Source organism: Ambystoma mexicanum, chromosome 1p (genome assembly GCF_040938575.1).
Source record: "Ambystoma mexicanum isolate Mex_15411 chromosome 1p, UKY_AmexF1_1, whole genome shotgun sequence".
Taxonomy (NCBI): domain Eukaryota; kingdom Metazoa; phylum Chordata; class Amphibia; order Caudata; family Ambystomatidae; genus Ambystoma; species Ambystoma mexicanum.
Window position 1 is genome coordinate 184407708 of NC_090921.1, and position 25192 is coordinate 184432899.

General features: G+C 47.6%; 1 protein-coding gene and 1 long non-coding RNA gene across 2 annotated transcripts in view; one reads left to right on the forward strand and one right to left on the reverse strand.

Annotated features, from left to right (window-relative positions):
• The window catches only part of DNAH2 (dynein axonemal heavy chain 2), a 3498763-nt gene that overhangs the window by 2428375 nt on the left and 1045196 nt on the right, over nucleotides 1-25192 (reverse strand). The gene's annotated exons all lie outside the window — the stretch shown is intronic.
• LOC138567786 (uncharacterized) overlaps nucleotides 1-25192 on the forward strand; it is a 401922-nt gene that overhangs the window by 152594 nt on the left and 224136 nt on the right. Inside the window, exon 2 of the long non-coding RNA XR_011302276.1 lies at nucleotides 5269-5466. This is a non-coding gene — a long non-coding RNA (uncharacterized lncRNA). The remainder of the gene's footprint in view (nucleotides 1-5268; nucleotides 5467-25192) is intronic.

Here is a 25192-nt window from a genome sequence, read left to right on the forward strand (position 1 = left end):
TGCAGTAATCAAGTTTTGATAAAACAAGGGCTATGGCTAGGGTGATGCAGTTTTGAATGGATAGGAACGGTTTGGCTGCTCTTATAAGCTTACATGTGTATGCTTTGGATGAGGCCATGGAGCTAACCTGTCTATCGAAAGAGAGGGCAGAGTCTAGGTAGATTCCTAGGGTTTTCACTACCTTGGCTACCTTGATGGAGTTGCCGTCTATAATGAAGCTTGAGTAGTTCGGGTCTAGTTTGTTTAGATTTGAGGTAGATCCAAGGATGAGTTCAGTCTTGTCATCATTCAGGCATAGACTGTGGGAGGCCATCCATGCCTGGATGATGAGGTACACCCTGTTCACCAAGGCCAAATCCTTGTTGTAATCTCCCGTCAACGGGATGAGGATATGGGTATCATCAGCATAGTTAGTGTAGGTGATACCCAGATCGTCGAGATCATCAAACAGGGGCTTCATGAACACGTTGTAGAGTGTGGGGGAGACACATGATCCTTGAGGGACCCCACATGCGATGGGGATGGGGTCTGTGGAGGCTGAGGTGGAAAAGACACGCATGGATCTGTTACTCAGGAATGACTCAATCCAGCCAATGGCTTCTTGGGAGAAGTGGGCAGCCGAGTCCAGGTGGTTGCAAAGGATTTTGTGATCAACTAGATCGAATGCTGCAGAGAGGTCAAGGAGAAGCAATAAAGCCGTTTTCCCTTTATCTCTCAGAGTATCGATTTGGGCCTTAAGATCAAAGAGAGCGGTCTCTGTCCCATGTTGGGGTCTAAAGCCTGATTGCCGGATTCCCAGGAGGTGGTTTTGCTCAAGATATTTTTGTATTTGTTGGTAGGCTGTCTTGTCTAGTATTTTGAGCAGGAAGGGGACGGTGGTAATGGGTCTGTAATTGGTGGGTATGGTCGGGTCTAGGGAGGGTTTTTTGAGTAGAGGGAGGACACAGGACTCTTTGAGGTTGTTGGGGATGGTACCTGATGAGAAAGAGGCGTTGATAAGTTTGGTGATGAATGGTGAAAGGTCTCTTGCTGCGTCTTTGATGATTTGTGAGGGACAGGGGTCACCTTGACAGTTGGATGGTTTAAGGCTGAGGATGACTTTTTACACTTCTATCGTCGAGACTTTGGAAAAGCTGAAGCGGGTGAGTCGGTTGGGTATCTGGTTCTGAGGCGTGAGGCGAGCGTGTGTAGGAGTGTTAGTGAGGTTGGTGGAGTTGGTTAGGGAATTTTTCTTGTTGGTGATTTTGATTTGAAGGCCTGCTACTTTGTTAGACAGGGCATTTTGGACACTAGTGCACCATTGTTTATCTTTCACGCATGTATCTGGGACTAGGACAGGTGTTTCCAATTCTTTGATGATAGTAAATAGTTCCTTGGTACTGGATTTGGCTTGAGATATTCTCTGGTTGTATGATTCTTGTTTAGCAATAATGATTTCCTTTTTGTAGGTGGAGACTATTTTGTTGAGAATCTGCTTATTGATATCTGTGGGAGATTGTCTCCATGCTTGTTCCTTTATGCGCTTCTCTAATCTAAGGGCTTTTAGATGGGTAGAGAACCATGAATTCAGATGTTTTTTGGCTTGCATTTCCTCGGTTTTAGGGGTGCGATAGCGTCTAAGGCTAAGTGCATGCTATTGTTGTAGCTTTCTACAAGGTAGTGGGGGTTGGAGGTAGCTGAGAGTTGGTTTAAAGTTGGGAGGATAAGGGGAATTAGTTTTTCCGCTGTGATATTTTTCTTGCTTCTCGTGGGGATAGCTGTGGCTAGAAGGTTGTTGGTAATAGGGCTAGCGGCTTTCAGGTTGAAGGTGAGGAGGTGGTGGTCGGACCATGGTTGGGGGGTGTTGGCTGTGATGGCGGACACACATTTGTGGTCAGCTACCCAGTCAAGGGTTCTCCCTTTGTTATGGGTGGGGGTGGATACTCTTTGGGTAAAGCCTAGTTCTAACAGGGTGTTGTTGATATGGGTAGCCTGAGGGTCTTTGGAGTCTTTGAAGCCAAGGTTGAGGTCCCCTAAGAGAAGGCTCTGGGAGGAGTTTTTTAGGTTGTTGGTGAGGGTGGTGGTGAGGTCTTCCTCAAAGGAACCTAGTGTCCCGGGGGTCTGTAGAGTAGATGGATGGTGATAGTTTGGGAGTTGGCGGTGGGAAGTTTAGCTTTAAGAGATTCACATGATGGGAGGTGGTTAGTGGTGTCTAGTCTAATGTTGAGATGTGTTTTGGCAATTATGGCGAGGCCTCCACCTCTAGATTCTGATCTATCCGCTCGGAGGATAGTATAGTCATCAGGGATGGCTAGTGAGAGAGCTGGGCCAGCAGCTGCATGGAGTCAGGACTCGGTGATGGCTAGGAAATCTAGTTCTTCTGCTAGAATGATGTCTGCTATATCTGTGGCATGGGCTACTACAGATTGTGCGTTGATTAAGGCGCCTTTTATGAGACGGTGATAGATTTAGTACAAGTGGTTGTGGCGGTTAAGTTGTGAGCCTTATGCTTGGTCGTCGTATTGGTTAGGCTGAGCTTAGGTGTGTCCGTGGGGCGGTTGGTAGGAGGGACAGAGTGCATAGGTAGGGTCCGATTAGTTGAATTGGACAGGATGGAGTCTCTGGCTCGAGGCTCATAAAGTTTGGGTAATCGGGCACGTAGTTTGGAGTTTCTGGCAGCAAGGCTACATGGTGTAGAGGGGTGCATCTTGAGTGGGGAGGTGGTGCCTGTGGAGGCTGAGCTAAAGGTAGGGCTGGGGTGGCTGGACAGGTAGATGAGGTGGAGTATTACTCTCACCAATGCTGAGAAGATGCCTGGTAGGTACATATGGTAGGTATATGTGTGGTGTGGTATTCAGATGGCAGGGCAGGTAGCTGCCTAGTGCAACTTGGGTGGTCAGTATAATTATTTGGTCGGCCGGAGTAGATTGTTCAAGAGCTGGACCGCTGAGTACAAGTAATATGGCAAGTATCAAACAATGGCAGCAGGGTCTGTCTAGATTTGACCATCACTAATTGGGTGAAAATAAACTGTGCAGGCAAGTATCAAACAATGGCAGCAGGGTCTGTCTAGATTTGACCATCACTAATTGGGTGAAAATAGACTGTGCAGGCAAGTATCAAACAATGGCAGCAGGGTCTGTCTAGATTTGACCATCACTAATTGGGTGAAAATACACTGTGCAGGCAAGTATCAAACAATAGTAGCAGGGCCTGTCTAGATTTGACCATCACTAATTGGGTGAAAATACACTGTGCAGGCAAGTATCAAACAATGGCAGCAGGGTCTGTCTAGATTTGACCATCACTAATTGGGTGAAAATACACTGTGCAGGCAAGTATCAAACAATGGCAGCAGGGTCTGTCTAGATTTGACCATCACTAATTGGGTGAAAATGCAATATTTTCATAAGAGTGTGTTGGCAGGTGCCAGTAATTTAACAGTTTTTGAGTAGTCAGAGAGCGTTTTCAATTGTGGGATGGTGTGGGTTGTGAGAGCCAGGGTGCTAGCACTGATATTAAAGTTGTCTAGGCGATTTAACTGCTAGGGGTTGCGAGTGAGCTTCTTGTGTGAGTATCGTTAAGACGGAGGCATCTTTACTATTGTAGGATGGCCGGGGTCTGCGCAGCTATATAGAGGGGTGAGGGATAGCTTAGAGTTTATAGGCAGTAGCAGGAGTTATCCCTAAGGGACGGAATGTTCCCAGGTAGCAACGCTCACACAGCGGAGAAAGTAATTGCGAGCGGCCGCATGTAGACAGTAAGGCAGAGTAAGCAGGCTTCAGTTGGGTGAAAGACACGTGCGGGGTGTTCACATTTGGAGGCACAGGGTAGCATTAGTGGTCAGCCAGTCCAGTGATCGTAGAGCGGTAGTTGGGCCGGAATTGCAGTGTTACCTTTGATGGGGTCAGGTGCGAGAGCCAGGGGGGCTGGCAGAAGGCAGACATGGCAAAACAAGCGTAAAACAGGCGACGTCCTTGTCTCCCGTGGTCCTTGGAGGGAGTGAGCCGGCTTCGCCTGCCGGCGACCAATGGGGAAGGAAGTAGGCCAAGTGGCCAATCGGCAGGCTGCTGGTTGCCTGGTCAGGCCGAAGGGGCTGGCATGATATGGTCGGCCATCTAACTTTACTTTTCGAATCACCCGAACCTGTTTTGAACTCTCTGCAAAGACTTTTAGTGCTTTTTAAACCGTGTGATCCTGGGCACATTTCGCTTTGCTCCATTTAAAGTGGGCCTGGACCTATGAACTTTGGCTCTACAGTGTATACTGCCTTCACTTACTTGCTTTGGACTTAGGAAAGTGTTGGGAATTTTTTTATTTTTATGCTCTGCCTTTTTCTCTCCCTTTAGCTTAACTATTGGAGTGCCATCTAGGTTACACACTCACATCTGTTTTAACAAATAGTGATGTTTTAACTCTGACTTGTCTAATAGTTATCAAGGCAAGTGTTTATACTGTATCTGACTGTGTTTTAACTTGCTTTTGATTTAGAGTGCTAGTGTATTACCTAAAGTGTGTTTTAAATAAATAATTATATACTTTTGATACAAAGCTCTGGTCAGTGTTTGCTTGTTCCACTGTGTTGTTGGCCCTATTGTGTATACTCTATATACTGCCTTACTCTTCTTGAGAGACGTCTGACTGCTCAGCCACAACTACTAAGTAAATCTGGGTGGTACAGACTGCTACCAATTGGGTTTACTGCTTACTCCTGTAGTCTTAATCTTTTTGCAGTGTTCCCCAAGGGAACTGCACAGGATTCTGCCTAACACTCGTGGATACACCGTGGCAGAGGAGGCACCTGGTTGATGCTCTGGTGGGCTCTCCCACACCCTGCTGGCACCGTCTGAACCCCTGACTCCGGGTGCATCTGGGCGATTCTGCCCGTTGCGTGCACACCTGGACCCCTGATGTTCCTAGTGGAGTGGCTCCACCGTGGCCACTGTGAGCTCCTGGCTTTCACTGCCTCTTGTCTTCTTTTGCTTTGGTTGCCCAACTGCACTGGATTTGATCTTTTTGGGTGAATTCGGCGGCCGCCGGCCCCCGCTGGGTCCCACTGGCATAATTCCCCTCTTCTGTGGGCTCAGTGTGATACTGAGAGGGGCCTGCTTAGGAGCCTGCTTAAGTGCGTGGTGGCTTGTCTGGTGTTGATATCTTGGTTCCTACCCACCTATAGTGGTGGGGGGAGCTGGGACCACTGCTTGGCACTATGAATATCCATGTAATGCTTTTTAAAGTACTGTGTGCAGTTAGTCACCACTGACAAAGCACCCTTTCGTCTCCCTTCAGGCCTTCGCCAGAGAGGAAATCTACCTACCTGAAGGCATCATTGACTTAAGAACCTAAGGCCTTTATATGCTACATTTGTGCATCTGTCCCGTTGGAAGGAGGGACTAACTGGCAGTTGAAGCCCTGAATCCCTGAAGAGTCCGGAAAGGACACTGCCTGCTCCAGTCTATCGGCACAGGTCTGCTGCTTGGCTGCCTGGTGAGTTTGTCGTGCTTTGTGCATTTCTCCATCTCTCTCCCCCGTCCATCTTTTGCTCTCTCACTCCATCCATGGTGCTCTCCATCTCACCTATTTACTCCACCTGCACCGTATCACATATCCTACCTCCATCTCGAAGCCTGGGAGGAAAAAGTAAAAAAAAAAAAAGATCTCAATGTCTACAATCCAGGCCTGTCAATCACCGACACCTACGTCAACGCTTCTTCCTAACACACGGTCACCGACATCCACTTTGTCGCTGCCTCCCGGACCTATGGACTTTACATATGGTCTCTGTCCGCTCTCCTTTCTCCTTTTCTCCCATTAATTGAGGCTCCAGATGGGAAGTACTTTTGGGGGGCTTCTCATCCTCTAGGTGTATCATTAATGTCTATCACAATGGCACTGTCATAGCCCAGGGCTCTCAGCTCAACTTTCTCCTTCTTGATAGGCGTCTTCCATCTCTCATCAAGTTCCTTCCATCTCCTGCCACTCCTCCAGCGGCCACCCCTCTTGCCCCTTCTCCACCTCGGATGGGCGTACCACATCCCTGTACCCCTCCTCAGAAGACCTTCAAAGGGGTATACTCTCCTTCCAGAGTCGGTTCCGGCTTCTAGCATACCAACTCAATGCTACTCCTCTTTCGAATGCCTTGTCTGTAGGCTCAGTGTCTCTCCTACACTCTCACTTACCCTTGCTACCATCTATAAGCCACCTCGCACTATCCTCTTTTCCTCTCCGAATGGGCTGATCTCGCCTCTTCTCTCTTGACCGCTACCTCTAAACTCCTCCTTCTTGGAGATTTCAATATCCACCTGGACTCTCCTGAATCTGCCACTTCTTTGTTCCCCGACCTCTGCGACTCCCTCTCCCTTACCATTCTTCCTTCTGGTCTGACCCACTCAGCCGGACACACTCTGGATGCCTTCATGTCTGCAGACATCCCTATCTCTAACCCGCTTCCCGTTCCCTTCGCCTGGATCAACCACTCTCTCCTCTCCTCCTGTCTGGGGTTCCTCGGTCCTCTGTCTGAGCCGCCTCCCACACTGCCAGCATCCTTCTCCGTCATTCGACCGATGAAGCAAGTGTCAGTCGCTGCTTTTGCTTCTACCTTCATCCCCTGCTTCTGACTCTTCCAATGACACTGTCCTTGTTAAACTTCACCTCTCCATCTCCAATACGCTTGAAATCCTTGCTCCTATCATGAGGATCCACCTGAAGTTTTATTCAAAGTGCAATGGCTGGTATGATTCCAATCTAGCTTCGCTGAAACGAAAAAGCAGCGTTGCTCAACGGAAGTGGCAGACCGTAGGCTCTTTCTCAGACAATCTGGCCTGTCGCCTGCTCCAAAGGAAATACAGTTTCTCTGTTCGCTCCAAGAAGATGGCCGATATTCAAGCCTGCATCTCTGGAGCCACTAACAATATGGCTGAACTTTACAAAATTGGCAAGGAACCTGCCAATCCAAATGCAGTCTCTACCTCCCACCCTCCTTCCCAGGCTCTCTGCACTACCCTCTCTTCCCATTTCTCATGTAAAACTCAGGACATCCTGTCTTCACTCTCCACCACCTACATCCCCACTCTCCCTCCTGCTCTCCTGCCTACCTTGGCCTGCCTGCTCCCATGCACTCTCCTCCTTCTCACCCATTGCACCTGATGTGGTCTCTAAAGTTGTCCGCTCTATGAAGGTCACATCCAAACAGGCGCGCCACGGTTCTTTCAGAACTATTAAGGACAATATCTCCTCTCTCGCCCCAGCTCTAGCTGATTTCAGTAACCACTTCTTCACCACTGGCTCCTTCCCATCATCCCTCAAGCATTCCCTTGTGCAGCTGTCTGTTGACCCTTCCTGCCTGGCAAACTATCACCCCATCTCTACCACCCCCTTCCTGGGCAAACTCTTGGAAAAGTTTGTCTTCCCCCAACAAATCCATCACACTGAACTCGCTGGTTGCCTCAACGACCATCAATCTGGATTCCGGGCATCCAGGCTTGAAACTACTCTCCTGAACACCCAGGAAGATCTGCTCAGTAATCTTGACTCCAACTCTCCTGCTGCTCTCATTCTCCTTGATCTATCTTCTGCCTTTGACATGGTCAACCATTCTATCTTCATAACACCGTTCCGTGATACCCTCGGCATCATGGACCGGGCACTAGATTGGCTGACCACCTTTCTAACTAACCGCCAATCCCAGATGCAAATAGGCCCTTTCTCCTCCACTGCTTTACTTTCTACCTGCGGTGCCCATCCCTTTATCCTTCGACGCCCAATCGCAACGTAAAGGAGTGCCGGGTCCCCATGCGCCCAGTCAATTTACTGCCCCCAGTTGTGCAGCCCAGTAGTACTGTAAGGAACTCATGGTGGCAACAGTAAAGTGATCACAGTTCAAGGGTGTTTATTTAACTTTATAATGGGTGAGATAAACACCTCATCTAACCTAAATCTATGATGGGAGCAAGCTACGACCATCAAATAGTAGTAAGGCAGGCCTAGTGGCGTGTTGTCAAATAAAAAGTGCCTGTACTAAAAAAACTATTGCCAATCCTTACAACTAAATTACAAAAAGAGTGGGATAATGTTCACCAGAAAATAAAGAAGTGTTCACAAAATAAGTCAGGATGGTATGGCTGTGTCTCCTTTCCCCATGTTTGAGGCGCGGGACATGGTGGGACTCTCGAGCACAGCACACTTCTGGGTCTCGTCCGCACGAGGTTCACAGTTCTGGTTCAACAATATCAAAACCTTCAGAGGCCAAGCTTCTTCCCTGACAAAGTCTCTTGCCTTAGAAGGCTTACTGATTCACAATGACAAACAAACAAAAGGTTCCTTCGGTACTCGTGTACCTTGGGCAATTGCTCTTCGCCCTTTGGATCTCCCTCCGCCGGGCTTGGATCCTCCTTGCAAAAATGGGCCTCCCTCCGTCGGGTTCACTATAGCCTTTCTTTAACACAGTTCATGTATTGCTTCTTTACACCAGAAAGCAGGGTTTTCCACCTCCTAGCTTTCTTTCAGCATCCCGCTGTTGGGCTCACGCTTGCCATGTTACATAGTTCACAATCTTCTCCTCGGAAAGCGGGGTTACCTTTCCCTAGCTTTCCTCTGGCCACGGGTCAGAGACTTTCGATTGTGTAACGTATAACATATGTGACCTAAACCTTATATGACCAATCGGACGCCACACGCCACCATTTCCTTGGGCCTTCTGGTTCTTGTAGTTTATAAACAGGTCCCGGTCAGAGTCTTTAGATTGAGCGCTCACGTGGCGCCAGATCCCTCTGCACCTGGACTTCAACTGGGCTTTCTTTAAAAGTTCAAACACATACACAAGTTCTTTCTCTTTCGGATTCCTTGCGTTCAAAATGTTGCTACTTGCAGCCTTGGGATCAACACAGTTCAGATTACTATCAGATTCCTCCAACTCACCGGCTGTGGTGAACCCGTTGGCTTCTTTGTTCTCTGGGGTCAAGGACAGTACCATGGTAGCCAGCTTGCCTCTCAAAGCGGGAGGCCCTGTGTACCACTGCATGCCAGCTGCAGCTCCCGGTCTTATGCTTTCCCTTTTGGAGGTTTCACAGGTCTGAGTTGAAAAGGGCAAGGGAAATACCCCCTTCGTATTTCCAGGTTTCACCACCTTTCTTCTCCGTTTGGACTGCCGGTGTGGTATAGCTGTCTCTTCGTGCATTCGGCCTTGCTCAAAGTGTGCTTTCCTGCTCGGCCTTTTATCCCTCTGTGGAAGGTAAAGCGCCGTAAGGTGAGCGTGGTTATTGTCAATTGCCTGACTCTGCCTAATCCGCTGTTGGGGCATGTCAGGTAAACGGCTCTGGTGTTAGTCTGTTGTCTGTTACCGTGTAAGAAAGTGTTTGTGTAGGAAAGGGGGGAGGGAGGGCAGAGCTTCCAAATATCCTACAGGGTAGGACAGGGAAAAGGTGTCATATGAAAGAGTATACAGCATCTCAACCCTCGTTGTCCCACTTCCACTCCCTGAAGCCCCATCACCCATGTGATCCTCCCCCACTGGTCCACCCCCAAGAACTGGATCCAATAATGATGGCTGTGTCCTGGCCACCTGGACTACAGATCTCCGGGGACTAGCGGGTGAAACACCTTCAGGTTCGTCACAGTACCTACAGAGACTGGGTAAGCTTATAACCCCCTCCCATACCGACCGCTGAAGCGTCCTCAATGCCACCCACAGCTGCTTCCCTCCCCAGAGTAGCCTTTGTATGGATCCCTCAATTTCTGTAAAAATTAGTCTGGGAAATGGGAGCGGGCGTTCTGCAAGACAGACATTTGGGAGAGTTAGCATTTTAAAAAGAGCCGGTTTGCCCAACAGGGTCAGTGGGAAAATTTGCTAGTGTGTTATATCTAGTGCAAACCTGTTCACCACGGGGGAAAGATAAAGCCGGGAGAAATCTGATAAGTTCGGTCTCAGGTGGATGCCTAAGTATTTGAAACCCAAAGTTGCAATTGCGTACGGGCATTCCTGTGGAATCGCATCTTCAGCCCCCTGCACCGTGACCGGAAACAGAACTGAATTTTGCCAATTCATTTTAAGCCTGCTGATGTCTTGGTATGCAGTCAATATACAGGTTACTACCTGCCACAAAACTCCTGGATTACTCATGTAAATTAAGAGACAGTCCGTATATAGTAAGATCCTTTCTCTCCCCTCCCCCCCCCAGGGCCATCTGAATCCAAGTGTGAACAATAGCAGGGATAGGGGGCATCCCTGTGTCATACCCGATCCGAGGGAGAAGGTATGAGAAGAGTCTCCATTTGGGGGCGCCATCGAGCAGCCGATGAAGATTGCTGCATAACTTTAGAGCTCCGTCCAGCGGCACACAAATCCTTCTTGGTTGTCGATTCTAGTCCCCATCCAAGGCTGGGACCCAGCGGAAATGAGAGGATTGCTCTCCGGGTATACTACCTGCCTGGCCCAGAATTGCCAGGACGATTTTGACTAGAGCACCATTGTTGGGGGTGGTGGGGTCTGAGCATTCCGGACGTGGGTTGAAACTTGGTAGCTGCCCAGATTGCCCTACATTGGAATGGCCTAGTCCGTTGATCATGCTGCCATTCCTAAATGGGGCAGGTAGAAATAGTGGAGGTCAACTATTGGATGCAAATGACTGTTCGTTGAAATATTGGTATAGAGCCCTGAAGAGGGGCAGTATCCCTTTAGGATTGGGATCACTATCACCGACTGGCCACAATACAGAATTTTCCCTGGGAATGTCTAAGGGGTATATGGAGACTTGGGAACAGAAGAAAAAGTTACTTACCCGTGGTAACGTTCTCTCGACTCGATGTTCCTCCCATGTATTCGTCATTTTATGATCTTATGATATCTTCAAATCAGCTGCTTCAGAAAAAATATTCTCTCGGCACAGGGCGCTGAGCGTCGAGACGGTTGAATCGATGTCCCTTGAGGGTTTCCATCTCGGCTGACGTCACCGTCGAGTACATGTACCATGCGCAACGCCCGTTGGATTCAGTTCTGTTTTTTCGTCGCCACACATAGGCAGAATTACTGGCCTTGATAAGTACTTTTAAATGATCAGACCTTAAAAGAGCGCAAGGTCTAAACCTCGGAAATTCTGCAGAGATGGGGAGAAGCAATTGCTGCTGTGGTACTGTCCTTGGCTCCGACAAGAAAGCAACACCAATGAATTCAGCACAGCCGGTGAGTCTCAGAGACTGATAGCAGACAGGAATGTGTTACGCTAAAGGTTGCAGGCAGCAATATTGTATGAGGAATGATGACTCATATGTGATTGAACTTTATGAAACCGAAATAGGTACCAGATACAGAGTGGACCGGCGCCATGAGGGTGCTCACTCGAAGGTCTCTGTCTGGTATCCAACTAAATGTGTGAGAATTCTTGGGGGGGCGTGGCTACGAGAGCCATGTGAGGAGTTGAGCTCTGGGAGAGCTCCCGAGATCCGGCATTCGATCCTGATTATAAGTGCACACACGTACGCACTTGTACCCTGAAAATTCGTGTGTCCATTTATGAAGATGGCGCACGGGTATCCTGAGAGTCTGGAGCCTGAGCGAATGCAGAGGACTTCCCTGTGGGCATCGCCGGGCCCACGCACTCCGGGCTGAGACCCCAAAATGGCGGACGCGAGGAGCTGACAAAGGAGTCAGCTAGCGGAGCGGAGTTGGCGTCAGCATTGAGGCGAGTGAAAACAGAAGCAAACTACGGCACATCGGAGCCCCTCCAGCACCTGCTGGGACACTGATGTGCGGCTCCCGGGGGTCAGAAGTGGATGCGACCGCGCAGACTCCCGGCTCGCAAACGCCCTTGTGGCTGGATGCAGAGAGGAGCTGAGGTGAAAGCGGGACCGGCAGCACGAAACGAGGGAGACCCATCGTTGGCCCGCGCCTGTGCGGACGCATACAGGACAGGGTAAACGTGCGAATGTGTGAGCGGAAGCGCGCTGGGACTCCTCGAGGCCCTGCGCGATTGGAAAACAGATCGGTCAAGTGAGCAACGAAATGGAGACTGCAGGAGCACTCAATTATGGGCAGGAGCCGCGGCGGACACAACTAATGAGTGTGCCCGCCGAGAAATAAACCGGCCGGGGGCAGGAGCACGAAAAGATCAGCTCTGAAACCAAGCCTGGTACCTTGGACTACACAAACAAGTACGACGCCTGCATATAAGGGACGTTCACAGAAGGCAGTAAGAAAACAGCATTGGGCCACCTTGAGTCAGAGGCACAAACAGTACTACCTTGGACAGGTTGGAAGAGACACACCCCCAGCCTATGCAGGAAACGAATATGGGGGCACAGTGAAGCGTGTCTGTTGGAGGCGCCACAATCACCACCTTTGTGGAGAAAGTGACGGCAACTTGGTGTGGTTCACGGTGGACGCGTGCTGGGCTGGCATGCGCACCCTGGGAGCCCCATAAGCACTGCGGTGTGCACCCACGGAACCATACCAACAAGGGTTGGGGCTCGAGTCTTGATAGGATTGCATAGCTCAATAACAATTACGTGGGAGGACACAGCCCACTCCAGGAGGAGAACCAGCAGTCAGGGGGTACTCTTGACAAGGCCTGCCCAGGCCCAGACACAAGCAGCAATTTAACCTACCGAAGACCAGAGGCCATACGGGGTGGTGCCTGAACACACAGCTCCGGCACACCACGATGACTGCCAAACTCCCTAGAACAAAGGGCAAGCAACCTACACTTGAAGAATACACCAGAGCATCGCCAGGGGCGGAAGGGGCCAGAAGTAAAGATAAAACCCTTGCTGGGGGCACGGACACTATGGGCAAAGACCAGAAGATCCTTGCTGCGATTGCTGAACTGAAAGTGGCATGGGAAACCAAACTAGGATTGGCCATGAACGAGCTGAAAGCAGTATTAGAAGTCGGGGCAGTACAAGAGGCGGCAAATCTTCTCCGGCAAGATGTCGGGTCGCTGGCAGAACGCACAGGCGACCTAGAAAAAGAGGTGGCCCTGAGTACAGTGGCGTGTGCAGCCCACAAATCCGAACTTCATGCCCTGGTACAACCAGTGGGCAACCTAGAAAGTAGAGCGGAGGAGGCGGAAGGACGCGCCCGCAGGAACAACATACAGATCGTTGGATTGCCTAAAGGAGCTGAGGGATCCAACCCTACGGAGTACATCGAATCAATGCTGCTGCAGGAGATAACCGGAGGAGTGCTGACTCAGGGGTTTGCTGTGGAAAGGGCGCATAGGGCCCTGATGAGGAGGCCACCACCGGGAGCACCCCCAGGCCGGTGATAGCTAAGATCCTGAACTATTGCGACCGGGAGAAAATCCTTGAACACTTTCGGAAGGGTGGAACGATACAAAGAGCGTCGGCAAACATAACCGCGTACCCAGATTACACCCTGCAAGTGCAACGCCGACGCATGAACTTTGGGACCGTGAAAAGACGACTGCGTGAAGCAGGCCACAAGTATATGCTGATCTACCCTGCAAAACTGAAAGTGTTTCACAAGAGCAGAACATTGTTTTTTGAAACCCCAGAGGACGCCATGGGGTGGCTGGATGCGCAGAGCTGCCCCCAGGAATCGGGTATCCAGACAGGAGAAAGCGCAGATAAGTAACATTTAACAGTGGCTCCCGTGATGGCACAGTCCAAGACACTGGGACTTGAATATAGTACAGGTCATAGCCTTCGGGAGAGTGCAATTAGGACTATACATATTTGCATGATCCGGTAGCATGAGAAGCTTAGATAACAGCAGGGAGCCTTACGGAATCAATCCTCATACCCCCATAACGAGTAGATTAGTTAGGTCACCGGTAGTCCGGTGACACTCTGCCGAGTTCCTGTCTTCGGCATTCCGAGACAGGACTAAACGCGGATGAGCCGGAGATCCAGGGATGGAGCTGGGCATTTGCATGAGATCCAGGGATGGAGCTGGGCACTTGTTGGGGAAGGGCAGGGTGGGGGGAGGGAAGGGGTTGTGTGCAGTGGGGCCGGGGGGTTTGTTGGGGAGTTTTTGTTGGGAATGGGAGTGGAACAAGCCCAATCATGTGTCAAATCAGGCGGGAGGGAGAAACCGGGAGGGGAGGCGGGACAATCCATTGATGGCGTCGGGTAGCCTTAGGGTGGTTACCTGGAACGTGAAGGGCCTCAACAGCTATTTGAAGCGGAATAAAGTAATGATGTACCCGAGAAGGCTGAAGATCGATATAGCACTATTACAGGAAACCCGTCTCACTAGGGAGAAGCTGGAGGTGGTCCAGAGAAAGTGGAGAGGGTGTACCGCGGGAGCCACATACTCAGCTTACGTGAGGGGGGTCATCACGTGGGTGGCCCGCATGTACCATTTCAACTGCTACAGACCACGATAGACCCAGAAGGCAGAATGACAGTGGTGAGGGGGATGCTGGAAAATAAGGAAGTGAGCATTATAAATGTATACGCCCCTAACCGAGATACGCAGAGTTACGAGAAATATGTTGAAAGTCAACACACGAGTGGAGACAAGCCGGATAGGCTGTTGGCCTGGTTATATAAAAAGGAAACACCACGGTCAGCGATCAGGGAAATTAGAGGGAACGAAGGTCAATGCTGGCACAACCAAGAGGGAGTTAATGAGGGATTCCTTAGATATTATAAACGCCTTTATGGAGATGCAGGGGAAGGGACGGATCAAGAGATTCAGGAAACAGTAGAGGACATAGACCTGCCCAAATTAGACGATCAGGAGCGAGAGGACCTGGATGCTCCAATTACGCTAGAGGAATTGGAGATAGTGGTTCAGCACCTGCCCACGTGCAAAGCCCCAGGGTCGGACAGTCTCCCCAGTGAATTCTATAAAACGTACAAGCAAGAGGTGCTCCACCCGCTGTTGGTCATGCTTAACGAGGCGTTTGAGCACAGCAGGTTGCCGGAGTCCCTACGGGAGGCAGCGGCCATCCTACTCTTAAAACCAGGCAAGCCAAGCATAGACTGCGGGTCATACAGACCCCTATCAATGCTTAATCAGGACATCAAAATCCTCACAGCAGTGCTAGCGAACAGGCTCAAGAGAGTCATAGGCAAATTGATACACCCTGACCAAACAGGCTACGTTCCTGGCAGGAACATAACCGACAATCATAGGAGACTCCACCATATTATTGAAAAAACAGAGAAGGACCCTGGTTAACTGGCAATAGTCTCGCTGGAGGCTTTCGATTCGGTGAGATGGCCCTGGCTGCTGGCGACTCAGAGAATACGGGATGGGACCGAGATATCTGAGGTGGGTTAAAATGCTATATAGCTCTCCAATTGCCAGGGTCAAAATGGGCACACAATCTCGGATAAATGGCAACTTAGCAGGGGCACTAGACAGGGCTGCCCCTGGTCGCCCATGCTGTATATCCTTGCGTTGGAGCCACTGGCAATCTGCCTCAGACAACAATACGGGGAGATAGGGATCCAAACGGTGGGGGGGTTCGCATCTCATATCATTGTACGCTGATGATATACTCTTATATCTTCACTTCCCAGAGGAAAACCTACAATATGTCCTGGAGGTGATGGAACGATATGCCACCCTCTCAGGCATAGCAGTGAACCCCAAGAAATCAAGCATATTCCCCCTGGGGAGGTACAGATGTACCCTGCCTAGGAGCCTACCGGTCCTGCCTGTACCCTGGCGGACCGAGACGTTCCGGTATCTAGGAATCTACATATACCGCTCGCCTGAGCAGGAACACAAACACAATACAGTAATGGCAGTGCATGGTATTAAGAATAGCATGGGGTTTTGGTCCAGACTGCCCTTGGCCATGATGGGTAGAGCGGCTTTGATTAAGATGGTAGTCCTGCCTAGACTGTTACATTTTTTTGCAAATATTCTGTATGTGATCCCCAAACGCTTTTTCGTTAAACTCCACAGTTTGTGCAGGGGTTTCTTATGGCACAACTCCAGGAACAGGGTGGCCCTTCGGAAACTACAAAACTCGTGTGACAGGGGTGGCGGGGGTATAAACCTGCCGAACTTTGAATTATATTATCTGGCGGGACAGTTGCAATTTGTGGCCAGGTGGCTGTCTGAAGTAGAAACGGCCAAAGCCAGGCTATTGTATAAGGACCCTGCCCCCTTCTTCCTTAGAGAGACAGTGTGGCTGCCGAAACCAAAGGTGCTAAGAATGGCGAGACTGCTGGTGCTATGCTGGGAAATGTGGCGCAGGGCATGGCAAATGGTGGGAAACCCAACCCCATTCTCCCTGCGGGTGCCGTTAGTGGCGCTATGCGGGGAGGACCTCCAAATGATAAAAGGGATCCGCAGATATTGGGAACCGGTGGGTCTGGCGACCCTTGGGGATATATGGCAGGAGGGGGTCGCACTGGACTTTCAGAAACTAGTAGAGGATACCGGGGTGCATAAAGGGCAACATATTACTTATACCAGAATTATTAAACGGGTGCAAGAAAGTTGGCCCGAGGTAGTGCTCACAGAACAACCTGATGCAGCCATCGAGACGATGTACGATATTTCGGAGGGTGGGAATGAAATATCTCGTCTATATGAGCTGCTGGGGACTAGGTTGGGAAAAGAGCCGCTCCAACTGAGGTGAGATTGGGAGGAGGAAATGGGAGAACCCATGCTGGATGGGCAATGGGATAGAGCCCAAAGGTATCATAAGAAGGTGTCCCGAAATGCGAGGCTTCAGCAGATTCAATTGTATGTCACTCATAGGGCATACATGACCTCCAGTAAAATCGCCAAGTTTGGAGGCCCGACAGCACAAAAATGCCCACGGTGCAGGGAGGAGGAAGCGGGAATGCTACACATGTTTTGGGCTTGCCCAGAGGTGAGGAGGTTTTGGATGGAGCTGAAGATACGCCTCGAGGAAAAAGGAATTACTTTGGAGGTGGAGTCAGCTTGGGCATGCATGCTGGGGAGTTTTACTAGACCACGTAACCTGAAGTACATCAGTAAGATGAAAGACCTGGCCTACATTCTGGCCAAGCAGAGAATTGCAATGGGCTGGAAGGCAGCCCAATGGCCTAGAATTGAAATGTGGTGGGCGGACCTCAAAAAATGGGCAGAGGCAGAAACGGCTGCATGGTACGAAGCAGTCAGCAGGGAGGGGGGGGGAAGGTGGGACCCCTGATAGCATGGAGGCAACTGGTGGCCTCGATGATAGGACCCTCCCAGGCCAATCATAGTGAAGATGATACGGAAGAGATAATCGAAGCAGACACGCCTGGAGATAAGTAGGCTAGGACAAGTAAACGGGGGCTCGAGTAAATGGGATGGGAGGGGGGGAGGACCGAAATGTTAATTTGTAACATAATGATGTGAAGCATAAATGCGGATGTCCTTATAGTTTGTAATGTTTGGTGTTTTGTTGATAAAATAATTTTTAAAAAAATGTAAAAAAAGTGTGTGAGAATTCTTGAACTGTGAAATGGAAGTGGTCCTGCAGCGGGTGAAGTTAAATCCCATGCACTTTTGAAAGTCTTGGATAGCCTACGAACTGAAATTGGTCTGAGCCCAGCTGAGGGAAGCCAATTGTATAAAAAAAGATCTGAACCCAGCTGAGGGGGATCCAGAGTGAAGAGTGAATCGCCCGACTTAATATTGGGTAAGGAACATGTCCCATTGTTTTTGGTACGTAAGGCCCTCTGAATCAAGAGACTTTGAATATAAGACTTGAGCACAAAAGGCCCTCATGCTGGTAAAAGGAACTTTGTCCTTGTGCCGAAGATGCCAAAGAGTGTGCTATGCTTGAGTGTACCGCCTTGTCCAGAGCCAGAAACGTGGGGAAAGGAGGCCAACGTTGTGAACATCCTGACTTATCATTCTGTGAACACTTTTCTTTTTTCCATGAACATTACCTCACACTATTTGTAACTTAGCGGTAAGGCTTGGCAATAGGTTTTTTAGCATAGGCCCTTTTAATTTGACGAGACTCCACTAGGACTGCATTATTATTATTTGATGGTCATAGCTTGCTCGCATCTTAGATTTCGGTTTAGGTGGGTGTTTTTCAACCCCTTGATAAAGTTCAATAAACACCCTTGAACTGTGGTCACTTTTGTCTGCCTTACTTTGATACCATGCTTTTCTTATACCAATCCTTGTACCTCAGCCTCTCAGAAACCATGCGTGAAGGCTGAGTGTCTTGACCTCTGGATGCAGAACCTGACCCTCCTCTCATGAGAGAAGGTACTCTCTTTGTGGAAGATGTAATGGAGGGCAGATGGGCATCTCCAGAAGGTCCGGATACCACACCCTCCTGGCCCAATCCGGGGAAATTAGGATCATGGATTCCCCAAACTTTCTCAACCTCCTGATCACGTGAGGAATAACAAGCTCCTCCCGTAGGAAATTCCCTGGACCAAACCAGTTTGCACTTAAGGTTGCCACTGGTTGCAAACATCCATTTGAGGGGTTCCCTAAGGGTGAAGATCTCTTGAAGGACTTCCTGAGCTAGTTCCAACTCGTGGGAGACTGTGCTCTGCCTGCTCAGAGAGTCTGCTGCCGTGTTCTACTCTCCGGCTAGGTGAACTGCCGATAGAGAGACTCCTCGTTGAATTACCCAGAACCAGAGCTGCATTGCTTCTCTGTACAGTGGTAGTGACCCCACGCCTACTCGCTTGTTGAGGTAGTACATGGTCACTGTGTTGTCAGGACATTATTTCCCTGTACAGAGGGAAGGAGTACAGCGCTAGTCTGATTGCCCTCAGCTCTAATAGGTTGATGTGTAGTTTGGTCTCCGATGGAGACCAAAGACCGCTGAGTGTCAGATTGCTGTCGTGGGGTCCCCACCCCGTGAGTGAGGCATCCATCACTATTATTATCTCCGGCCATGATTGCCAAAAAGGTTCTCTGTTCTGAATGTTGTCCTTGCAGGCCCACCAAAGAAGGTCCTGCGAGACTCTGTTCGGAATATGAAGAGGTCTGACATCCTACCTGAGAATCGGGACCACTGTGTTCCGAGAGCCCATTGAAGCAATCCTCTTCTCAGGCAAGCCTCTAGAACCAGAAAAATACAGGATGCCATGAGGCCGAACAACCTCAAAAATCAAAGGCAGAAAGACGCTGGGCACTCTGAAATTAGGTGACCATCTGCAAAATGTCTTGAGCCCTCACCTCAGATAGCAAGGCTTTTCCCAATGATGCATGCAGGACTGCTCCAATAAATTGGAGTCTCTGAGATGGTATCATGTGAGACATCTTGTAATTGAGGGAGAAGCCCAGTCTGTGGAGGAAGTGGTAGGTGATACCAGGCCTCCAGATAAGGTGCATACTTTGTATGCATGAACATCTTGTAAATATGACAGCTTTATTATTTTCCTGGATACAGTTACACACAAGTTTAGAGCAGAGGGCAGTGCAAAGGTCAGGTTACTTGACAGAAACCAGAAGGCTTCTTTTGATTTTTATCTACATGGATGTAATTGCAATCCACCTCTAAAATGTATTTCTCTGAAGCCTTTCAAAAAAGGAAACTGCACACTGTGATAAAAGGAATGGTTTCTTTCCATTTAGCTTCAGAAGCACTGAGCATGTTTTCTTAGAATGTTAGGATTGTATAATTAAGATAGAAAGTAAGTTGTAATTGAGAATATTTAACAAGTTATTATTTTTTCCGGTGAAAGCAAACAGTATTGCACAATTTTATTTTTCAGCGTTCCAGTGCTGTGTGCCTAATCATGTGTAGGCAGATCATTTTACACTTATAATTTAATTTACACTCTAATTATAAAAACAGTGTGTAAAATGATGACCATGCACAGTCTAGTTTACATCCATTCAACCTTGCAGTCAATGGGGTACATTACTATAAATGGTCCGTGGCAACAGAGCCTTTGCTCAAGGGTGAGTGATTGTCATTACACTGATCACAGGTGTTCTAACCTCTCAAATCTTCAGGACTACAATTAAAACATCAAAAACCTCACTCTCCAGGAAGTGCAAGCGCTCTTAAAAAAACAAACAAATGAAAGTTACATTGGTAATTGAAATAGAAACTGCGCAAAACCTGTCCCGGTGATAATCCAGATAGGTATTTAACTTTATGTAGCGCTTCATGAATGGTTCGTCATACATCTAGGTACTGTGATTATTATACCTCAGTCGATACTCAGTTAACCAACCTCTGAACGATGTTAACCAATAAGATAGCTCCGCCGGTTGAGCAATTGTTTCTGCAATCTTTGCGTGATCTGTAGGTTGTGGGTTTGAATCCCGGAAATTCCAACTTCGAGGTTGATAAAGGAGTACCGACTTCGGTTTGGTGGTAACTGTGATAAATATGTTCTAAGTACAACACTTTGCCAAAAGAGCTATATAAATAACCATTTGACCACTAGATTAGATATAGAATTTAGCATGGAGTCCTTGCCTCTCTGCACTGTTGTATCATAACACTGGCGTGTGTTATGATACAACATCACACACTGTTATAAAACACAGTGTCGATGTCCATGGCATCGATGGTGTCGACGGCTTGACTATGGTCTTGTGCTTCGAGGGACTTGACCCTCAACTCGATGGTTTCTCTGACGATTTCTTATCTCGTCGAGTTCCAGAAGATTCTTGAGCAGTCTTAGGATCATGACCTGGGCACGATTGACGTGCAGGGTTTTGTCTGGGCCTCATGCTTGTCATCGACCGTAGCATGATCACTTTTCTTGTGCTTCGAGGATAACAGGGCCTGATCCTCGAAGATTTTCAATATCTTCTTCCTAAAGAGTTCCCACTCCTCTTTGTAGGAAGGTTTAGTCATGCAGACTACGCTCCTATCGACTTTTTTGATGACGACGAGGAGTGTTTGCACCTCGAGTGGGACCGTTTTTTGATTTGTTTTGGGAGGAGTGGAATCTCTAGACTCACAGGATGCCCCAATTTAGATGGAGTGAACGGGGGATTGGAGACAATCCTACCCACCAACAGTTTAGCTAAGCGCTCTTTCAAGGCCTTACCTGTAATCGACTGATAGGATCGACAGTCGTCGGTTACATTCTCGACGCACAGACAACTGAAGCGTGCCGTAATTCTCGAAGCAATCGCATTTGCGGAAAAACAGAACTGAAGCCAACAGGCGCTTCACGTGGTATATGTACTTCACAGTGACGTCACCCGAGATAGAAGCCCTTGAGGGACATCGTATCAACGCACAGCGCCCTCTGCCGAGAGAAATTTTTTTTCTGAAGCAGCTGAAGCTGGAACGAAGATATCATAGGATCATAAGAAGAGGAATACGTGTGAGGGCACAATCCATTCAAATGCGTCGTTTCGATTGCATGATTTGTATAATTAGGGAAGCCTTTTGTCATTGGAAGATTAAGAGCAAATGTAACCTTGGTGAGCAAGAGAGATGTTATTTAATACTGAATTATGAATAGGGGGGTGCACCACATGGGGAATCATAACTCAAGGGCAATATAATTATCTCTGAAGGAGACGAGTGAGCGTGCTAGGTTTTCAAAATTGTATACATTGATGGATAAAGATGCCCCGGAAGATAAATTGCCTTAGATGTCTCATTGGGAAGCAGAACTGGGACTGAGCTTCACACAGGAAGACTAGGGTCACATTTGGGAAAGAGCGCAAAGAGCTTATAAATGCAGTAACATTAAGGAGCCAAAATGAAAAATCTGATATGGATGGTACTGTACACCTCAAGGAATTAATGGTATTTCGGCGGATATTTGCCACTGTGCTAGAGGGGATGTGAGAAGTGGGTACTTTGGATTGTGTGTGGTGGACATGTCAGAAATTGCAGGTGTTTGGAAAGAAATCCTAGGCCATATTAAATATATAACAGGCATTCAACTGCCATTACACCCACTGGTATTAGTCTTGGGTGATAATGTGGAAGGGTTAAACTCGATGAGGGGATCTGTGGTAATCCTGATAACGCATCTGCTGAATGCGGCTAGATTAATGATAGTCCAGTTCTGGAAAACAGATGAGGGCCTGGTAGAGGTGCAGTGGTGGGTAAAGGTTTGAGGGGGCCCTTGCAATGGAAAAGATCATGGCCTTCCTTACTGGTGAATACCAGAAATATATACAAGTATGCCACCCATTTCATGTGAACGGGAGGAAGCAATACTAATACAAACCTGGTCTAATGCAGGATTCCTCTACTTTGGGAAGAATGAATGGTGTGGCAACCAGCAAATGCATATAGGCGGAGAAGAAATAGGGGCTGAATGTTATAGGAGGTTCTTCCTTGAAACCTGGGTGTGGACTGGTTGTTTGTTGGTGTTATGTTGGTTAATTTAGAATATCATAATGCATAGCACATAACAAAAAACAGGATTGTGTACCAGATTATAATGTCAACGTAAATGGAAATGTAAAATGATGCTTTTCTGGAAAACAAAATAAAGAATGCTTGTAAAAATAATAAAGAGAGAGTAAACAAGATTTTGCCCATTGCACAGGGTTTATCTTTAACAATGTGTTCGAGACTCTGTCTGGGCCCGTAGTGCACGACATTTTGCATTTGCGGATACGGTTTTCAATATCCTCCATGTTAAAAGAATGCGCCAAGTTTGGTAGCTCCTCAAATGGAAAAATTTAAATTTGTCGGCCCTCCCTTCCCAAATTTCCTATGAATGTGGTTTCCGGTATTGTGTTTATCTGGATAAGATTTGAGGAGGAACCTAGCGATTTCATAGAATCCTAAAAACCTCTATGATTTTTTGAACTTAGTGCTGTCCCATAATTTCAAACATGCCCTATGATATTTTATCCATTTGTCATAGGTTTACTTCCTTCTCTTGATCTTCTTAATTGAAGGAGGGTCAAGGGTTCATCTTTCTTTATCAGTCCAATTTCCTTTCTCCACGCCCTCTTCTCCAACAACACGCTCTTGTGAAATGCATGATTTTTCGGAGCATGATCCGAGTTTAGCTTTGGGCACTTTTCACATTGTGGCTTTAGGCGTTTGGCATAGGGGTTTGATTAGCGTGCACTACTAGTACTCACTCTTTCAGAAATCATTTGTGGATAAAGTAACAACGTCACTAGACTTCAGATGCTCTGGGCCCAACCCTCGCCACAAAGGGAAAACGTAAAGTACCAACACAATTCATCAGACACACTGATGAATGACCCAGTGTGTCTGATGAACTGTGTTGGTACTTTAGGCGATTGGCAATCATACAGTTAGATGTTTCAATATTGGTTGTCAGGGCTGTATAGCACACCTCAATTAAAAACCAAAGGTGGTTTAGTCTTTAAGTTTGTTTTCTTTGAGACAAACAGCCTTTTTAGCCTATTCCCTTTTGTGTTTGTCTTAAGATTTACTAGACTATCGGAGAAGGTTGCTTGGTTCACTACCCACCTCAGCCTTTGATTCAGCTGGTAATGGTCACTTAAGGTGGTGTCCATTACCTTTATGGAAGTTGCTAAGGCAGATATTTCATGAGATACAAAGATGTGATCAATGATGCAGGAGCTCATTCCATTCCTCTAGGTAGGTTTTTGCACAGATGTCATCCTCTACATTGCTGTTTAGTTTCAATAGACTCCATCCTTCCATAAAACATCCCCAAATGTGGCCCCTGTCGTATTTATCATCAGATTTCCACCATTTATTCAATCCTTTCCACATCCATGGGCATCTTCACAATTACAATTTAGATCTCCAACTATCATCATCCGGACGTAGGAGGTTTAATTAAACCACTTTTCCAGAGCAGGTAATAACCTCTGTGTGCCAACTCTTGTGGGATTCCAGTAAATATTTATCAAAAGAAAGTGGCCATTGCCCCATTTCACACTTCAATAGTGCATCACAATCTGTTGGAGATTCTTGTGTGATGCAACCACATGTATTCTCTATACCAATGATTAGACCCCCAGCCGGGCAAGCTTTTGGTCCTCTATGTGCTTCTTTTACGAACTTTGTATAGCCATCAATTCTAGGCTTTGTACAGAGCCAAACCTCTTGAAGTAGGAATATATTATAATTAGCCACAATATTCCATCTCAAAGTGGGCCTTCAGGAAGCTATTATATCCTTTGTAGCTCCAACATAGTATACTGAATTCAGCATTGTAGATGAGTGAATACACCCCGTGGCTTCTTCGCTATAGAGGTGGAAACCCAACTCCAATCGTCATCCTTTTTTGGCCACTCACTCATTCCCCTCCTGCCATTAGATTGACTGTAGTAACCCTTGTACATTTACAGAGTAAATTAAGGTGACATCCACAGGTTTATATTGTGTGAGCATACCATCCGCGTTCAGAGACTTTCTCCCCTTTATGGTTTTTAGCTTACTATTGGGATAGGGAACTAAGCCAAGTTAGAGCAGGACATCAGTATTACTCATAATCAAATAGTAAACAATCTTGGAATACAAATGCAATGCTACCAAATTTGTTCTATCAGGTGATATGAATTCTACTACCCTTACAGCACCTGAGATTAATGATATCAGGGAAGGTATCTTTGCAAATAACCTGAGAATAGCTGCATGGCACAATACCAGGTCTGCCTTGTCGCTAAAGATTTGCTCATTAACAACAGTGTTGTCATCCACTTTGTTCACAGAGGAACACATCTGCAGCCGGTAAGACCTATTTAGAGGTGGACTAGAATTCCTGTTGTTGAAGGTCACCATTTGTTTTTTCGTCGCAATAGGTTGTGTGTCGCCAAGGTCCTGATCCATCAAGTCATTAGTGTGGGTTACTTTCTCTATGGTGCACAAGTCATTTTCAATCATTTCTAAAGCTAAAGATTCATCTTCCGAAGGGATTAGTTGAAGATCCTCTTGGGAGGTAGGAGGGTTGTGGTTGGGCTTCCCCTCTTTACTTTGCCTTTGTTGTTAGAATTGAAACATCACTGGTATTAGTTAGAGATTTGGAAGGCATTTTCTGTTTCCTTTTTCCTTCCCCCCGCCCTTCATCCTTCGATATTTCAGCACCTCATCTGAATAATCATTTGACAATCCGAAGCAATGTTAGATTGCATAAACATTTCTGCTAACTCTTTTGTTGGATTTCGGTTTGTTTGATTTAAACTTGCCTATCTTACCCTTATAACCCTTGCATGTTTGCGCTTCCATAACTTCATAATCTAGATCAGCTATCGATTCAGGTGGTCTAACCACAGAACTCTTTACTGCATGTGTTATTTGTTCACTATCTATCACGGTGGGCATCCTCTTCAATATTAGAGTCCTCCTCATTAGACGTATTATGCTCTTTTCGAGTCCGTTGGTTGTGTGGGCAAATTTGAGGATAAGTTATTTTTGACTAGTGA